The 14,977-nt window shown below is 40.1% G+C and overlaps 1 protein-coding gene across 2 annotated transcripts in view; it reads left to right on the top strand.

The window, feature by feature from the left end:
* Window positions 1–14,977, top strand: part of SFMBT1 (Scm like with four mbt domains 1) — a 111,354-nt gene that overhangs the window by 38,616 nt on the left and 57,761 nt on the right. The gene's annotated exons all lie outside the window — the stretch shown is intronic.

Genomic DNA, 14,977 nt, shown 5'->3' with positions numbered 1-14,977 from the left:
ATGGAGACAGCAGTCATGAATGAGTTAACTCTGTTATCATCCAATGGGACTGAGTCTGAAAATTTGCATATCCCGCCTTCTTTATTGGCTTCTATAGCTTTGATGACGAATGCGATCCGCAGACTGACATGCTAAGACATCTTCAACGAACACTCAACTTCGGACCGGACCTCTTCATAGGGTGGGGATGACTGCTGTCTCCACCTTCCCAGAGATTGAGTGTATCAGATAAGCCAACGCCCAATCTCCATTGTTGGTGGAGACAGCAATCATGAATGGGACATACCAAAACATCCCTACGGGTGGGCCTGTGACCAGGCTGAACGTTCCTGAGCCTCACACACCCATTGCAGAACCTGTCTGCCGAAAGCAGCATCCGCCGACGCGTAGGTGTTGATATTGTAGTGGTGGATGAATGGCAACAGGAACGTCCAGGTGGCCGCACGGCAAATTTCCTCAAGGGAGGCCTGAGTGGCCCAGGCAACTGAAGTCGCTGCACTCCTCGTCGAGTGCACCAAAATACAGCCTAGAACCGGCTGCCATTGCAATTCATATGACTTAGTAATGCAGGCTCTGATCCACCGACTCAAAGTAGTGTACAAAGTTTTAAGTTCCAAGGAGGTCAGTTGGTAAGACATGAACAATGCCTCCGTGTGTCGAATCGATGAAGTACGATGAATGTAAATTCGTAAACACATAGACAGGCAGGGGGAACACATTCCTGGCCCCTACTGCAGGAGTCCACCCTGTTGTATCGGTGGGCAGAATCTCACCTGTCATCTCTCAGGGCGGAGTACATCTCGGGGCCTCCAACGCAGGCAGACTGGCTAAGCCGGACCAGGATAGATCAGGCAGAGTGGAGCGTCCATCTGAACCTCTTCCATCAACTGACACTTCGATTCTTACGTCAAGTTTATGCCACTGTCTTTCCAGTCTGTGGGTAGGGCAAAAGTTTGGGAGGGGACTGTGGCAGGGACAACGGGGTGCCACCCACCAGAAAGAGGGCTCTCTGTCCTCCCAAGGCCCCAGGGCGTGCCAAGAAGGGCTCCAAAACAGCCCAGAAGGCTGAAGAGGGAGGCAGAGGGCCTTAGACCAGAAATTCATTAGGGCACAAAAAGAGGCCAGCAAACTGGCCACTGCTCACAATAAAAGGTTTTATGATGGGCCCGAGTTGAACAAGGTGTTGGAGGTCCCTCGGTTGATGCACTGATAGTGGCTATTTCAGCTCCTTCAGCAGTCACAAGCAGCCTGACGGAATCTCTCCGTCAGAGGATAAGCGGGCAGAGCAGGCTCTGGTGAAAGGATGTGTTTGCTGTCAGTTTATATTCTGGTGTCTTGTCTGTCTGTGTGAATTGGAGCGGTCTTAGGGATTCTTTGTTTGGGCTGTTTACTAATGACTCTTTGGCAGTTGATTGAGGTATTGCTTACTTGATTGTTGGTGTAAAGTTGACCTTGGAATTAATCTGTGCTGATCTGAGTGCTGATTACCGGTGAAGAGGTGCTGATTTGTCAGTGTGCCAGGCTTCTAGAAATTCCCTGGCATTTTTGGATTTGGCCTGGTCTAGGATTGTCACATTTTCCCAATTGAAAGTATGGTTAAATCTGTCTATATGTTGTGAAATTGAACGTGTATATAGCTCCTAACTCTGAGAATGAAGAAAATATAGTGGAATTTCATATGATTTGAAATTCCAGACAGCTCTTCTTTAATATATGTAAGCAAATTAAATGAACATTAACTGATTAATAATTTAGGGTACAACAAGTAAGTTACACCTCTTTTACGATCACATTTCCCTTCACACAAGAAACCAAGATTTGTAAAGGATGCTCTGAGTTCAAAGACATTATATGTTGTTATTTATTATCCCCAAAATAATGACAGAAATGCATTAATAAAAAAGAGAAGGCAATTTAGCTGATCATGATTCTTTGATAGGACAGCCTACTGTCTGGGACAGTAGAAAGACACTCCTGTCTTGAGTAGGGATTTGTACAAGAAGACCTGCAAGGTCCTTTATAGCCCTATGATCTAAGATTCTAGGAGGTCTTCAGTAGAATATTTTAAAATCTGTTTCAAATACATATTCAATATTCTTTTTTTATAAGTACAAATTAATTAATCTCTAACTAGCTTTCATGTTTATCTGAATATCATTTTCAGTTTTGATGTATCCACTGTTGATTATTTTCAACAGTCTTTCCACCAGTGTATAGAAAGAACTAATGTTTAAAATTCTCCTTCTGATACAGCAAAATGCCCCAAACACTGCTGTAGATGCAAGGCTCATCATACAAATGAATAATGAATACTTTTAAAACTATTATTTGAAAATGTTTCAAATTGAATGCAGCCTTTCCTATCCAGATGGCATAATTTTTGGTCAAACCATCTGTCGTTAGAAGAAGTATAGTGGGTGGGTTTCTTGCTGTCTCAAGATGGATCATGCAAAAGCAACTAATGCAAATTGTATAAGAGGCATATTATAGCCTCTAGAACTTCCTTTGCCATTCTCTGAATTTTTTTTGATTTTCCTTAAAAGCTTTGCTTTCGTTATGAAAATGTTTTCTTTTAGAGTCCCTCTCTTTCACAGTTACACATGTACAAAATACACAAGTCCATATTGTTAATGCATATTAAAAATGCATAATCCATATTTTTTTGTTTGATATAAGATGGGGCAGTGGATACAGAGAAGAAAATATACCTGAACATTGCATAATAAGGTTAGCAAAGCAATTTGGGAAAAGCTTGCATTATCTGAGAGATCCCACAAGTTATTGCAAAGCCAGTATTGTTCTATTTTTCCAGAAGATTACAAGAAACATTTGACCAGACTTGAGATCAATTCCTGAGGTTTTTTTAGCCATTTTAAAAAAGCCTAATCAAAAATTCAACTCTACCTGATTTTTTTTCTAACTTTACATGCTCCCCCTCTTATATTCATGTCAATTAGGAAGGTGTTTGTCGTAGACTCTTGCATTCCTTCGGCATGGCTTGGGCTTAAAAGTCCGGTTCCCCCACCAATGACTCTTTCTAGCACAGCGTCCTTTTCCTCTACCTGTCCTAACCAAAAGCCCTATCAATTGTAGAGCCAACTGGAAAACCCATCCAATGCCATAGTCTTCTGGTGTGCCTTGCTCCCCCCCCAAAAAAACCAGAAGCTCCACTCAAAATTGTGGTGCCAACCGGCAACAGGAGCTGCAGCAGAGGAATGAAAGAGCCACATACAGCTCCAGAGCCATGGATTGCCAACCCACACCCTAGCCAAAAGCTTAGATAAAGAACGAGGTCTTCAAGGTCCCCTGAAAACACTATGTCAGACCTCAAAAGTAGAGCAGATTGGGAAAGCAAAATCTAATAATACTTTCATTAAAGTAACAGAATCTTACAAGTGTGATTGCACTTCCTCTGTCCCTTGAGGACTGGTAGAAGTCCTTCCTTCATCTGAGAATAGGGAGGGTCTTGTCGAAGACTCTCGGGTTACAGATCTGGGCCAGATTGAAACTTCTTTTATCTGACTGTTGACTCAATTGCTGTTCTTTTTTCTGTTTCTCCAAGTTATTTGTTTTGTCCATTACCCTCTAGTAGTTTGGCAGCCCCACAGATGCCCCTGGGGGGACCCTGTTCCAGAGGCCGCATGTTATGATTGAAGAAGGTATGCTTCCAACAGGTGGCATATGTATAGGGTTTTATTTATTTTTTCACATTTTTCAACTGCCCATCTCCCTCAGAAAGGAGGTTTATTGTGGTTTTATTGTTCTCCTGAATTATGTTGTTATTTTGTTGTTTTAAAGTATGTGAGGTATCTAGAGTCACGAAATGGGTAGCTATATAGATTGAATAATTACATAAATAAAATTGTTTAATCAAAAGAACCCGAGTAGGTACTTAACTGTATCAGGTTGAAATAGGTAGTCCTACAAGTTGTAAGACAAGAACTTAGAAAAAGAGACTAGTTTTACCTCTTAAAATTTCTATCCTCTATTGCAGCGGTTCTCTACCTTCCCAATGCCGCAATCCTTTACTACAGTTCCTCATGTTGTTGTGACCCCGCCAACCATAAATTATTTTCGTTGCTACTTCATAACTGTAATTTTGCTACTGTTTTGAATCGTAATGTAAATATCTGATATGCAGGATGTATTTTCATTATTACAAATTGAACATAATTAATCACAAAAACAATATGTAATTACATATTGTGAAATGGTTTGCTAATGAAAATTATATTTATATTTATATTTATATTTACAACCCCCGGTATGCCCAAATATGGGAGGAAGATCACTACTTCCATTCTCTGTCCTTCGGCTCGTCACAAGAGACCATCCAGACAGAAACCCAATATTTTTACTGTTGCCTTTTTGTTACATTTGTTGTATTTGTGCTGATTTATTGTGCCTTTATTTATTTATCAGCACAAATACAACATATATATATGGGGGCTTGGGTGTGTCTTGATTAGGTGGAAGTGTGTCCTTATTGGTGGAGGGGTGTTCTGTTCTGATTGTTTGGGGGGTTGTGTTTCCTGTGAGGGTGGGAGGGGTTTTGAAGAGGCTGATTGTGCTTTAGCAGTCTGGCTTCTGGTTCTGGGTCGTGCCTCCTCATCAGTTACTTGCCCCGCCACATACATCGGACAGACCAACAGAAGAATAAGTGCACGCATTGAAGAACACAAAATGCAATCAAAAAAAGAACCAACTTCTTCCCTGGTCCAACACCTCAAAGCCACAGGACATAAAATTGACTTCAATAAGACCAGAACCATCGCCAAGGCCGAACACTTCAACAACCGTATAATCAGGGAAGCAATCGAAATAGAAAAACACCCACATAGCATGAACAGGCGAGACGACACCTCCCGCCTGCCAGCCCTTTGGAAACCCGCCCTCATTAACAAACGAATCCCAAACATGAAGAATGAGACCAGGCCCACACTCACAATAGCCACACAGAACACTACCAAAAAACATCCACAAAGAAAACAACCAAAAACACAAACTGATGAGGCACAACCCAGAACCAGAAGCCAGACTGCTAAAGCACAATCAGCCTCTTCAAAACCCCTCCCACCCTCACAGGAAACACAACCCCCAAACAATCAGAACAGAACACCCCTCCACCAAATAAGGACACACTTCCACCTAATCAAGACACACCCAAGCCCCCATTCAATCAGTTTTCATCCCCTACTGGCAGTTAAAACGTAATCCCCTACTGGCAGTTAAAATTTAATCCCCTACCAGCAGTTATAAGGAACAAACAGCCAGCCAAGATCCCACACTACTCCTGGAAACACCAAACCTGAAGTAGTCAGCAGCAGCCTGAAGATGACGAATGTGACTTCGTTGAAACGTCGCCAAGACATCTCCAATTCTACGCGGGAGAAAACCCGAATAACTAGAGACCTACATATATATATATATATATATATATATATATATATATATATATATAACACACACACCCACACACACACACACACACACACACACACAATCTAACCTTGTTACAAAAAGTCAATGAAACATTTCAGTTGGTAACAAAATAAAAATAAAACAGAAGAAAGACAGTAAAAAATGAGTCAAAGAGAAATACAGTACTACGTTGGATATCCCGTCCTTCTTTTCATCTTGTCCTACTGGTTCTTTATGATTTATCAATTGTTGTTTGTAACTAATGATTGCAACTATTATTATGACCTATGAACTATTACTTGCTGTTTATATGTACACTGTGAGTTGGTGCACTGGAGACAAATTCCTTGTGTGTTTTATCACACTTCACCAATAAACATTTCTATTTCTATTTCATTCTATTCTATTCTATTCCATCCTATTCCTATTTCATTCCCATTCCCATTCCATTCCATTTTCCCAATCCATTCTAAGCATGGAAGCTTAAAACTTAAAACTAAAAAGATGTAGTGCTTTATTTTTTTTTTCAAAGCGGCTGCTGAAGATGTTTTGTAATGGCTACCTTTTTTCCACTCCACTCCTAAACTCCTGGAACCATCTCGCTCTCAAGTTTTCCAACCACTCATTCATTCATAGATATTGCAGGAAGGAAACAAAGGCGGGTCTCCTTGTGAATGGATGGAAGTTTTTACAAAAAAGGGAAAACCTGAACATCTGGAGCTAACTGCTGCAGAGCGCCCATGTGAATTTCCGAGTCTCCGAGGAGGTGGCGGCTGCAGACTGAAGAGACATCATCGTCATCCTTCCTGCCTTGGTTCTCAGCTCCTCTTTCCTGGTGTCCCCTCCCCTTGCTGCTGGGAGACCGAGCTCAGCCCAGCTACCTCTCAGGGTGCTGCCACGCCAGCGCTCAGGTGCTCCATTCTCCCCTCCCCTCGTCAAGCGCAGCCGTCCGATCTGCCCACTGGTGCCTCTCGTGTCACAATTGGCTGTGTGCCGGTTGTCCTCATGCTGCCGCTCCTATCAGGTAGCCCCTTCCTTTCGCAAGGCAGTGCCTGCTGCAGCCCATCGCTGTCGCTCCCCTGGCTCCAAACACTGGCACGCAGGTGTCTCGGTTCCTAAGACCATCGAAAATATATGTTTTCCGATGGTCTTAGGCGACCCCTGTGAAAGGGTCGTTCGACGCCCCAAAGGGCTTGTGACCCACAGGTTGAGAACCGCTGCTCTGTTGTATTCTAGTCTACATATCCCATCTCCCTTTGTATAACAATTTGTTTTATTTTTCTGTATAGCATTTTCATGGAATAAAATGGAAACTTTTATATGAAACCTACTGTTAAATGTTACACTTGCAGATTTTTTTCTTTTCAACTAAGCTTGCTGCTGAAAGCGAAAGCGGAATTAAGTGAAACACAAATCAAACAGAATACTGTGAGTGAAATTTGTTTTAGATGTCAAAACAGACTTCCACAAGGCAGAGTTCAGGAGTAACTTCCCTTTAAAGCTATGAACTATTTTTTTTTATTACTTATGATGTGTGGATTGAAGTTGTGATAGACTACAGGTCTTGGCTCCCTTCCCCCAATTATTTGATTGCTGTCTGCTACTGTAATCTTACACAGATATTCCTATCAAATATGTTTTATGTTTTTTTCCTCCAATGTTCTTCAACTTCTTATTGCCTTCTGCTGGGTCCAGAGATTAAATCAAAAGACTGTAGATCAGTTATTTTTTGTTCCTGAGGTTTCATATTTCTTCCGGTACACTATCCCAGACTGGATAGATGGATAACTTTTGATATTGCCAGGTATTTAAGCCTATTGCATGAATGAGAGTTGAAAGCCTGTAACTTAGAAATAGATGTGAAAATTGTATTTTTCCTAACATTTATCTGACAATTCCATGACAATATCTTTGAAAGTGTTACCATGAAAGTCTTAGCATGTCATGGAAATATAAAGGATATCTGGATATATGTTACCAAAGTGAGAGTGTTAGATTGACATGCTTTTAGCAGCATTTGTAATATATATATATGGCTTTTATCCCTGTTTTCAATGAATTTTGAACATAGAAATGCTCAGGAAGTTGAGTCTTAATTGGATGGAAGTTGCATCCATAATTTGGGCTAATGAAGTAGTGAATGTCCCAAGGGTGCTTTTTCATGAGGCAGCTGGATTTTCTCTGAATGACATTTCACTTCTCATCCAAGAAACCTCTTCAACTCTGACTTGGATGGTGGGGAATGGAAGGATTTATACTCCTTGCAGACAGCTGGTCATTTGCATTCTTTTAGCAAGTCATTGAGGCCACCTGGCCTCATGATTTATCCATGTTATCAGGGCACCTGAGTGGTACAAATGGGTGTGCAGCTTTCTTGGAACTGTTGAAAGGACTGTGTTGTAGACTGGAGATAGATATTGTTGTATCCCTCTCCCTCTGTTGAGAGAGGCTGTTTAATTTTGACGTAGAGATTTCTTTGACCCTTCTTTCAAACCAGCAATCCTCTCTGTCCAAAATGTGGACTTTTCTGTCTTCAGAAGATTGGCCTTTGTTTTTTAAATGCAGATGGACTGCTGAAACTTGTCCTGAGGGGTTTGTTTTCCTATGTGGTGCCATGTTTTTATGCCTCTTGAAAAAGGACCTTTGGGCTTTGCTTTCTTTTCAGTCAAAGCGTAGGGTACCAATGTGTTAGCCTCACACATCTGTAGCATGGAAGCAAAACAAACCTATCTCACAAGAATATTGACATGAATCAGTGTGAAGCGCTTTGTCATGCTTAAATTCTGTAAAATGCTAATATCCTTTCTTTGGGCGAGAGTGCTTTTCACTTTGGTGTAATATTGTATGTGGACAAAGAATTCACATTTCTTCCAAGAGCAAGACATTAATTCTACAAATACTTGAAATATTGGCATGCATTTTATATATTACCATGAGTATCATGCTGGTGAATATGCATTGGCACAGAACATTTTTTCTCAATCTGGAGACCTTTCTGATATGTTGGAGTACAGAATAATAGCAGACTGACCGGATTATAAGTTGTGTAGTCCTTTTCAGTACTGTTGCAAACACCTCCTTGCTGTTAATACATTCTAGAATATACTTGTGCAGATAACTCTTTGCACATCTCCACAGTAGCTCTTCTCAAGCATCTTTACCTCAATGGAATACAAAAGTAGCCTTCTTTACTCTTTTGAAGGAATGAAATGAAACCAGGAGGAAAAGGAGGAAATATGTCAAATATGAAAAGAAAGGTTAAAAGTGTAAACGAAGAAACAGGACCACAAAAATGTTTGTGGATCACAGAAATGTATAGAAAAAAGGTGGGGCTTTAAAAGTAAAGAGAAATATTTTTCCCAGAAAGAGTAACAAGAGAAATAAAGTACAAAATTGAGAATTGTATAAGTCAGGGTGTCAAACTGGATTTATTTGAGGCTGGATCAGCATTGTAGTTCAGTGGCAGCTGGGGAACATGTGCCTCCTGCAGCACATGCCAACCAAAATGGGGCATTGGGGGGGGCACATGCGCCCCCCCCCTTTGCTTCATTTTCACCATAACCTCCTGCAGCACTCTGTCATCCGTTTTCGGGCAGTTTTTTGGGGTAATTTTTTGCCGGCAGAGTGCTGCAGGAGGCCATGGAGGATAAAAACAAGGAGCAGGGGGGCGCACACAGCCTGTTTTAGCTGTCAGAGGCCCCATGGGCCGGTCCTTTGATCTTTCCAGGCTAGCCCCACAGGCCGGATTTAAGCACCCTGCAGGCCAGATCCGGCCCACGGGTCTTGAGTTTGACATCCCTGGTGAAAGGCATCTTGAAAACCCGAGGTGGCGCAGTGGTTAAATGCAGCATTGCAGGCTACTTCAGCTGACTGCAGTTCTGCAGTTCGGCTGTTCAAATCTCACCGGCTCAGGGTTGACTCAGCCTTCCATCCTTCCGAGGTGGGTAAAATGAGGACCCGGATTGTTGTTGGGGGCAATATGCTGACTCTGTAAACCACTTAGAGAGGGCTGAAAGCCCTATGAAGCGGTATATAAGTCTAACTGCTATTGCTATTGAAAACAGATTTGGCATTTTTATTTGTATTTGAAGGATTTAAAATCAAGGCTTAAACACTAATCTGCAGAAATGTTCCTAATACAGGTTGTCCTCACCTAGCAACCATGGTTGGGTTTTCACTTAGGACCCACACAGTCCTCACTTAGCAACTACAATTGGACTGGCCACTTGGTCACCAACACTGTAGTCATTAAGTGGAAAATCACATGACTGTGATGGGTTTACAACCTTACTTTGGTCATTAAGTGAAACTCTGCTATCATCGAGTGAAAAATCACACAACCACGACTCTGGGTTTTATTTCCATGTTTCTATGAACTCTACTTAATGCAAACAAGTTGCAAAAGCAAGTGGAAATCATGTGACCAAGGAGCACTGCAATAATCGTAAGTGCAAGGATTGGTCTTAGTTAGTTTTTTAGCTTCATTGTAACTTTGAACAGACACTGCACAAATCACCGGGTAAGTGATGTCTACCTGTATAGCTTCATGCATTGACAGCGTCAAATCCTAATTGCTGTTTATGGGACTGTCTTTATGAATGGCCCAGAAATTTGAAATTAGTGTAAAATGCCTGGTTAGACTGCGGTTTGGTGCACCTACACTATATACTATATAATGTTCAAGTGTTGTGCTTATATGCTGCAGGGTCAGGTGTAAAGCTTCAGCAAATCCCTACTTCATGTTGTGCATATTTATTTGCTATTAACTTGGAAGAAGCTATTAACTACCATCTCTAGACCATAAATACTCTTGGGGATGTCTGCAAAAGCTGACTTTCTTAAAATATATTAGAGGCAGTAAACTAGGCACTCCATTTTGAGTATTGTTAGAGAAAATGGCATAGTTCCCTGATTATGTCTGTTGAATATTTAGTGTTCAAATTTCAATCCCCATATTTCTAGATAAAACTGAAATTATTCCCTTCTTAAGCCCTAGAAAGCTGCTGTCAGTATAGACAATATTAAGGTAGAGCAATGCTGTGCTTTGGAATAAAGCAGCTTCCTATGCTTTAAAGTTGGCATTTGTTTGAAAAGCTACTGCTTCCTCTAGTGATTTTAAGGAGGCATCCTGACTGAAATTCTCCTGAAACTAGCTCCTTTAAGTGGCAGATTGGAACTCTTATTTACAGATTTGCTTTCAATTAGGAATCATGACAACCTAATACTGAAATATCTAATATAAAAGTATATATAAATATTCAAAAGGGAAAAAAAAAATGGGGAAATTAAAGGGGAACATGGTTAAAAGCTACTCAAAAGCTATAAAAATCAGAAGTGTGGACATGTTGGTCTAATCTTGCCAAGAGAAGCTAGATTATAAAGTACATCATATTCTTAAATTCAGAAGTAGTGCACCAGGAGGTATTTCTGATGTAGCAATTGGCCTCTGCATTGCTCTTAATTTGGAAAGTTGACTGTTTATCATCTGAGGCTCATCTAGTCTTTAACATTGCATTTGTTTGCAAAGGCTCATAGTTGATAGAGTACTGAATAATGTCAGTTTGCTATTGGTTCTGACCTGTGTCAGAATGTTAACTGGTTTCGTCCTTAGCTGTGTTCTAGGAAAATAGGGAGCAAATAACTGGTGACATAATTGTAGTAGAACATCCTTTATTCTGATCTAATATAATTATTAGATTATTAACCTTAAGCTCTTTAAGGAAAGGCGATATCTTGACAAATAAATAAATAGATACTAGCATAATTGATTTAAAAATTATCTTCAGGAGCAATATATTCACCTTGTCTGACCAAAGAATGAAATTGCTAGTGCTTTAAAATTAAAATACAGCTACATAATAAGCGGTAGAGAGGATGTGCTCATTGCCTTATTTGAATACTATTTCAATCTTTAGCTTTTGATGCTTCTATCTTGTATGTGTTTAAAGCAATACTTATTTGCAGACTTTTTGTTATTTTGCAATTACCATATCTATAAATAAAGGGAACATTGTAAGTCAAATGACAAGAGATTTGGTAAGGGAAATTCTCTGTGAGTAATGACTAAAGATTTTGAGAATGGCGTCAACAATAATTTTGGAAAGTTGCCTGACTTCAGTAAATGCCAAACATTTGATATCTGGTGCTATATTTTATTCTTGTGAGATCTGTGTGATTGATAATTCTATATTTAATATAAATTAAGGTAATCCTCAATTTACAGCTATTTGTTTGAGTGTTCACATTTATGAGAGTACTGAAAAAAAGTGACTTAGTCCTTGCACTTATGATCATTGCAGTATCTCATGGTTATGTGATCAAAATTGGGGCATTTGGTAACCACCATGTGTTTATGATGGTTGCAGTGTCCCAGGATCACATGATTACCATTTGCAACTTTCCCAGCCTACTTCCAACAAGTTACAGAAAATATGGAAAATTGGAAGCTAAACAGTTAGACTGTGGAAACAGCACAAGTGAAAGATGGTGAGATACTGCCAACAGTGCCAACAGTGTGGGGCATTGGATCAGGCCTCTCAGAGATGTTTTGGTATTTCAAAGCATGCAGATGTCATGGCTAGGTACATCTACCCAAGCAGCAACCATTTCATTGCCAGTGGTCATTTTCAGAAGAGTAACACAGCTCTGTAGTAGTCACCACAGAGAGAGAGGAATGTGGGTGGAAGTTCTTTCAGAGGTAATTTTATAACAAGAGGAAATAGGCCTGTAAGGGGTGACAGTCACCAAAGAAGATAGAAGTTGAGGGAGGGGGAAGAAGAGAAATAGTGAAATGGGAGGGAGCGAGACAATAGTATTTTGGATAGCAGGAAAGAAAGAAAATATTGCTTCCTTGATGGCAGGACAAGAAATGTTCCCGGGGTGACACTCGAAGTTCAGGAAACTGACTAGATCCAGATGGACGTCTAGAAAGAGAGGCAATGGCAAGAAGTTCCCTGAATGAAAAATTACTCAAAAGTGTGGTTTAAGTATAGAACAAGATGGGTGTAGAGTGAAAATACCCCTGAATGTGGTAGATGGAGGTTGTAAGAGGCTGTAGGATTGGAATGGAGCTCTCTGAGTAGAGTCATGGTTTAAGAACTTAGTATCATGTCACAGTGGATGAAAGATCAGGATAGTAGAGGGAAATGTGTTGGAAGGTAGAGAAAGCAGGATTGGGTATTGCAGACTAATTCTCACATCTTGGTCCTGCTCACAAACGAAGAAAGGTGAGGCCATCTGCATTTTGTGTCTGACACCGGCATTTAGTCAGTGGCAGTGCAGTTGGATTGGCAATTGTTATTTGGAATATAGATGCATTTAGATGCATTATTTCTCAGATACATAGATGTGAGTGTATATTTATAAGTTGGACTCAAAGAATGTGTTAGGTTGGTCTACATTGGTTGCTGGGGCTGTCCAACATCTTCACCAAGTATATCCAATAATCCAGAGTTTAACTCCCACTAGAAAAGCTACATGCTACAGTAGATCTGCTTGTTCTTGGTTTGTTTTTTTGTCTCAGAGTGGAGTTATCTGAGAGTAGGGAATGTTACCATATTATAACTCTTGTAGTTATATCAATCCCTACTTACTAGGGAACTTAAGAGTTGACTGGTTCCCCCAACTTCTACATGTCAGGTGTTTAGTTGCACAGTCTGCCTAGACATCTAAAGGAAGCACTTGCCTTCAAGAGGGAACATGGGCATTTCTGGTTGAGGCTTTAGTTGCCTGCTGAAATAGTGAGGTGACAGTTGCCTTGACAGGAATATGCTTGAATGGTCTCTCAATTTGCCAATCCTGGAGTGCTGCATGATTTACTGAGATGCTCTAGGAAAATAAAGGAATCATCAAAAGCATTATGATTGAAGATGAAGATTGCGGGGAAGAGCTCATGATCAGGCTTACCATGTGACAATAAGATCAAACATTATTCTTTCTCCTCTGTTATTACATTAACAGAATGGGGACCAGTGGTAATTTTTAAAGTGATCCAAACCTATTAGGGAAAAATGGACCAGAAAACAATTTGTTGGTTGCGGTTAGGAATTCTGTAACGATCTTGTGAATGAAATCATTGAGATCCACTTGGCATTAAACAATAGCTGGGTAAGTTAAAAAGGTGACTGAGTTCATTTCTTGCCAGATTGCCAGAGATAAGTTTGAAGTGCTAAGCCTTAAAGAAGTAGCAGAACCCTCTGCAACATTGGCTCTGTATTTTCAACAATCCTTTGAGGTAGGCCAGGTCAGAAAACCGAACAAGGTTTTCATAAAAAAATTTTTTTTTACTGTTGTATGGAATAATAGAATCTTAAAGTCTGCCAGAGTATCCATCTACCCTATGTCAGTTAAGGTGGAGCTATTTTCATCTTCTTTCATGCCTTCCTTTTTCCTAGAACTGAGTTGTTTACTTTCTCCTAAATGTTTTTTCATCAGTAGTCTGAATTACTACATTCCTTGTTAGTGAAAGCCTTCAGCGAAGTAACTGGCGGTTGGGTCAGAGTGGTAGAAATTCATGATTTAGAGACTCATTCAACCAGTTTCCACCTTCTCTTTTCTTGGAAAGATTATTAAGTAAGTGGTAGAGTTGAAATTGCAAAGGGTTCTGAAGAAACATATTGTCTGTGCACATTTCATTTGGCACTAAAACTGCATTAGTGGATTATTTTCTGTGAGATGAATAAAGGGAGCATGACTCTCTTGGTATTTCTTCATTTCTCAGCAACTTTCAGTATCATTGATGATGGGATATTTGAATTGTCTCAGGGTTGAGAGAGGAGAGAGGGAGTTTTGTAATGATTCTCCTTTGTTAAAAGGCCATCATAGATGTGCAATATTAAGAAAGCAAGAACTATACACACTTCAGTGAGTTTCCTTATTGCTAGTGTTGAGTAAATACTGGATCTTGGAAACTTCGTGGAATTTCTAATCCCTTCATTTATACTGAGTTGATTTAGACAATCTCTGATTTGAAATATATCTTTGATTTCTTGTCACATAGATGGGGTTAGTTTAATGGTTTGATAAGATGGTTTGATAAGCTTGGACTTACCTGTCTTTATGTCTTCCAATACTTTCCCAGGCCTATCCACTCTCTCACCCCATGTTTTCAAAGAGATAGTTCCAGTTGGTGGTGGTAGGTAGGATAGATTGAATTTGAAATTTGATTTGTGTTCTACTGCAGGGCCAGTGCACTTCCTCACTGCTATCTAACATCTACAAGATCATTCAATGACACAAATGATAAATCAACTTTAATCCTGAACCTGAATGAAGTAGATGAGTTGGCAAGGCTATTAGAACTTAAGCTCAATTCCAGCAAGAAACGTCTTCTCAGTAGCTTCTGTTTTAAGAAAGCTTTTGCTTAATAATTTTGCTTAATAAATTAAAGCTCAATCCCAGCAAGATAGAATAGTTTTCGTTTCAAAAGCCATCTTGATTTTCTCTGAAAAGAGTTGTACTTGTTTGTAGAGAAGTAGCTAGTAACTTGGGACGTCCTTATTCCAGTCTTACTGAACAGATAGTAACTGTAGTGAGGAGGGTCTTTTCACAGCTCTAT

The sequence above is a fragment of the Thamnophis elegans genome, chromosome 2 (genome assembly GCF_009769535.1).
Source record: "Thamnophis elegans isolate rThaEle1 chromosome 2, rThaEle1.pri, whole genome shotgun sequence".
Lineage (NCBI taxonomy): Eukaryota > Metazoa > Chordata > Lepidosauria > Squamata > Colubridae > Thamnophis > Thamnophis elegans.
This window is presented reverse-complemented; position numbering and strand designations above follow the sequence as displayed.